The sequence below is a fragment of the Littorina saxatilis genome, linkage group LG7, assembly GCF_037325665.1.
Source record: "Littorina saxatilis isolate snail1 linkage group LG7, US_GU_Lsax_2.0, whole genome shotgun sequence".
Classification (NCBI taxonomy): domain Eukaryota; kingdom Metazoa; phylum Mollusca; class Gastropoda; order Littorinimorpha; family Littorinidae; genus Littorina; species Littorina saxatilis.
In genome coordinates this window covers 31,850,724-31,854,117 of record NC_090251.1, presented here as the reverse complement: position 1 = coordinate 31,854,117, position 3,394 = coordinate 31,850,724, and the positions used below count along the sequence as shown (strand labels likewise).

The window sequence follows — 3,394 nt, the reverse complement described above, 5'->3', positions numbered from 1 at the left end:
CTCTCTCTCTCTCTCTCTCTCTCTCTCTCTCTCTCTCACTTGTAAGAAATGGCCTAGCCTTATATCTGTATCCTTATTAAATAAAGTTCAGTTCAGTTCAGTTTTCTCTCTCTCTCTCTCTCTCTCTCTCTCTCTCTCTCTCTCTCTCTCTCTCTCTCTCTCTCTCTCTCTCTCTCTCTCTCTCTTATTCGCGGCTTAGTTAACCAACATCTCTTTTACCTTTGTGTCTGTCTCTTTCTCAGTTACTTGTTGGTGTACTAGTCTCTCTTTCTCATCCTGTCTTTGTCTTTCTGCCAACACGCGCGTGTGTGTGTGTGCTTGTCTGTCTGTGTGGATTAGTGCGCGCATGTTTGTTTGCTTCTTTGCTTGCTCATCACCACTTCTCTGTATTTCAATCCTGACTAAATTCTTGCAGCTACTCTGTCTTTTTAAAAAAAACTGAGTCCCGTGTGTCGTTCCGTCCTGACCTCTACCCCTCATCTTGAACCAGCGAAATTATTCCAGAGAACTTTCGGAATGCCTTGCAAGCGTGAATACAGAATACAGAATACAGAATCTTTAATTGCCCAAGGTTGGGAATTTGTGATGACATTACGGTTAAGAAACATTTCAATCAGCCATATACACCAACACACGCATCATTTATAAATACAAACTGATCAACAACATTAATTTGAAAACAACACTGGACAGCATAAGTTTAAAAATACATTCACTAAAACTAGCAGTATACACACAAAGCTACCTCGCTTATATCATATCGTGTAGCCTATATCGAACATCCCTGGAAGTCTTTTTTAAAGAAACTTTGAAGATTGCAAAACAGTTTATTAAGTTTCACCAACTCCTATTCCTCCTATTGAATCACTGAAACCATTCCAGAGTAATATATAATATATATATAGAGAGGTTACAACACGAGTGTTTTTTTTATATGGCTTGTATTTCAGTCAAGACCCAGCGGATGAATATCAAGGGACTCACGAGCCTCTGGCGAGTGAGTCCCTTTGATATTCCCGCTGGGTCTTGACTGAAATACAAGCCATATACAAAATCACGAGTGTTGTAAACTGTATATCCCATTAAGATCCAAAAGACAACGTGTGACGGAAACATCATGCTTTAGTTGTCTGTTCAGATGAGGCACCTCTGCACATACATTACTCTAAAGGCACGTCTGTTGATCTATGTCAAGTTGGTGCATGATGGTGGCTTGGTTGTCCCCGTCAGCTGAAAGCCTCTTACACGGATTTGACTGAATACCTAGTGGTTACACACGCATCTCCTGAGATCCTGGACACCTTCATCGTCTCGGCAAGTCGAGACCAAAACTAAGCTATAGCACTGAACGACTCTCGCGCATGTTCTCAAAAACGTGGTGATACCTTGCACATCCGGTCTTACAGGTACATTTGCTTTTGGAATGTCAAGGACGACAAAAAGTAGAGCCAGCTATGATGTATTTCGTGCACCCTTATTTATCCACTATTTTATGTGTTAGAAGAGTGCAATAGTTACATCATGAATTTGACAAGAGTACAATGGAAATACAAGAAATATACCTAGAGTACATTTACAGAGACAAAGAAGGGAGGTATATATAAACAGAATTCAAGAAACTCTTTTTCCTCTGCACCACTCCACACAATGAAAGCTGGAAACTGTTTAAAGCTTAAAAAGCTTATTTATACATCACAATAAAAAGTCCAAAACCAAGCCAGAATGTCGCATCTTTTTTAAAAATTTCAATTTTTTTTATATAAAAAACATATATATAATGTTAAGAATGCTTTCAAACCGCGACTGGTGTCTAGAAATGGCTTCTGAAGCAATTTTGAAGAGTAGTATACAAAAGATTGAAGTTATAGTTTCACACACTATCCTCCCCCAGTCAACCTCTGCAATCAGTTCAGAGTACTTAATACAAAAATGCCTTCAAAACATAGCGGCCATGTAGCTCGCTCACCTCTCTCGAAATGCAATTTTGAAGAGTGCAAAACAATTTGGTAAGTTGCCATTGCATTTGTCATCAAAGCAGAAGTTAGCCTCAAAGTGTTCGAATGCCAAACTACAATCTGCAAATGAATTGAATTGTCCAATCGCAGTTAAAGATACTTTCCTCCCCGTGCAACAGACCCCTCCCCCTCCCCCCCCTCCCCCCCCCCCCATTCTGTAAAATCAGCACATAACAGTCCATCTTTTTGTGATAGGGTGTAGTGGAAGGGGGGGTAATAGGCCAGGAAGCATAAATGAGACGCCAAGACAGAGGTTGCGATAACGTGACTTTTACTTAACGTACACCAGAAGCAAACACCAGAAAGTAAACACCAGAAAGTAAACACCAGAAAGTTAACACCAGAAAGTTAACACCAGAAAGTTAACACCAGAAAGTTAACACCAGAAAGTTAACACCAGAAAGCAGTGTCTGATGACACATGAAAAGAAAAGAAAACATAATATAAGTACATGGCATAACAAGTAAAACGCATCATTCATACCAATGCATCCTAACCATACATACATTCCACAATAAACCTAAACAATACAGCCAAAATCCTGCAGACACAGCATTCTCTGAAAGAGAATCCACAGTGAGTTAAACAACTCCACAACAGCTAATGTCAAGGGAAGTAACCAACATCTTCCCTTAGGCCTAAGCCTTGCATTGGAAAATGCTCTACATTAACCAACTGCATGAACCGCAACTGCAAAATAATTGTTATTATTAAGTATGTTCATCGCCATGAAGACACATCTTCATCGAGTTGAATAATAACGACAAGAATAAGAAAGATAACTCATGATACGAGTTCATTACCCAAAATATATGTCAACCATAATTCCCGTTCATCAATTGTAGGGGTTTCTGCGCCTAAATCGTAAATAGGTAGCTTTACGGGCCAATGGCACTGAGGGCTTAACTTTGGGCTTTTAACCGACTACTACTCAGACTTTACTGATCTCCAGAAATAATATGTGATAAAATGGGGGAAAATGGCAACGATACACATGGGTTACGATACACGCGCGAGTTTTATGTTCACAAGACTCTAAAACAACTTTAGAATAACTGGTCATCAAATATTAGAAGTTATTAACGCTCAATTTCAGCGCCAAATCATAAAAGTAATTTGAAACTGATCTAGAAAGCACATCTCTCTGATAGATCAAAATGGCGTCAAAATGTACATATATGCAAACATCATAGCATCAAAATGAAACATAAGAATAGAGCATAAGGAAAGAATACAGCATAAGGAATGAATAAAGCATTTAGTTACTTACAGATTCTCCTCAGTGAGCACACTCAGTGAAACGTAAACACAAGAGCACAGGTATCTAACACCACAAGTCGACTGATTACAACTTCGCGACAAATTTGGTCAGCACTTCG

The 3,394-nt window shown here is 39.2% G+C and overlaps 1 protein-coding gene and 2 long non-coding RNA genes across 3 annotated transcripts in view; 1 reads left to right on the top strand and 2 right to left on the bottom strand.

Moving 5' to 3' along the window:
• Positions 1 to 3,394, bottom strand: part of LOC138971193 (uncharacterized) — a 666,631-nt gene that overhangs the window by 241,108 nt on the left and 422,129 nt on the right. The window lies entirely within an intron of this gene.
• LOC138970334 (uncharacterized) overlaps positions 1 to 3,394 on the top strand; it is a 102,849-nt gene that overhangs the window by 49,813 nt on the left and 49,642 nt on the right. The window lies entirely within an intron of this gene.
• LOC138971180 (LIM domain only protein 3-like) overlaps positions 1 to 3,394 on the bottom strand; it is a 43,087-nt gene that overhangs the window by 34,696 nt on the left and 4,997 nt on the right. The gene's annotated exons all lie outside the window — the stretch shown is intronic.